The sequence below is a fragment of the Halyomorpha halys genome, unplaced genomic scaffold (assembly GCF_000696795.3).
Source record: "Halyomorpha halys isolate HHAL.00 unplaced genomic scaffold, Hhal_1.1 Scaffold782.1, whole genome shotgun sequence".
Classification (NCBI taxonomy): Eukaryota; Metazoa; Arthropoda; class Insecta; order Hemiptera; family Pentatomidae; genus Halyomorpha; species Halyomorpha halys.
The window spans coordinates 30,984-31,907 of record NW_027108640.1 but is presented as its reverse complement, the minus strand read 5'-3'; the positions used below and the strand labels follow the sequence as shown (position 1 = coordinate 31,907).

General features: G+C 29.7%; 1 long non-coding RNA gene across 1 annotated transcript in view; it reads right to left on the bottom strand.

The window, feature by feature from the left end:
- Positions 1 to 242, bottom strand: part of LOC136795653 (uncharacterized) — a 41,287-nt gene extending 41,045 nt beyond the window's left edge. Inside the window, exon 1 of the long non-coding RNA XR_010843286.1 lies at positions 188 to 242. This is a non-coding gene — a long non-coding RNA (uncharacterized lncRNA). The remainder of the gene's footprint in view (positions 1 to 187) is intronic.
- Between the last annotated feature and the right edge of the window lie 682 nt (positions 243 to 924).

The following is a 924-nucleotide window of genomic DNA, read 5'->3' as shown; positions in this document are numbered from 1 at the left end:
TTAGTAAACTGCATTAGCACGTCACATTATAACTTATCATACATTCAAATTTAAAAATTCTACAATAATAGAAATGAGGGTATCAGAAGGTATACATAAAACTAAAAACATAAATACAATAGTAGCATCTGACATTAATATATACATATAAATTCAGAATAACAATCTAATAATTCATTTACATTACCTGAAGATGGGGGAAAATACTCCAAGTGATGTTTAGAAGAATTTTACTTTCTAAAAAAAAGAAAAATGATAATTACTTTCAACTCAAACACTCCACATTAGTTAATGACATTTTCTACAATTTATTAGCATTATTTCATAACTAATTATTTTTTTAATAAATACAATAATAAAATATATCACATATAAAATTTGACAATGAGAAGGCTATGATAGAGGTCATTGATAAATGTAGCGGCTGATCGAACATGAGGAATTACCAAGATTAATAGCGGGCTGGCACAGATGCCGATTCACACATTGTTTCCCACTTTGAATTAATTAAGGACAATTAATTAGGTATAGGGGTAATTAGCCTTCATTAAAGGTAGCCTTTATTACCTAATAAAGGATTCCATATATTTCTAACAATAGCAAAAAAGGGTTAGATTATCCGGAACCTCTGCAATAGATGAGATTGATGATTCGGATACAATTCACAATTCTAAATCGCTCACAATTAAAAAAGAAAAAAAATTTTAGAAAAAAAAAACGAATTGGAAAATAAACCTGCAGGAGAATACCAGTAGAGAAACCCCAATGGTTTTCCTATTAATGTTAAGTTATACATACATACGGAGTAGAGCTATGGGGCTCCACTAAACCATCTAATTCCTCTCGAATCCAATCCTTACAGTCCAAAATCCTTTGTACAATCCTTAATGCTCCTTACTTTGTCACAAATTAAATCATCCATCA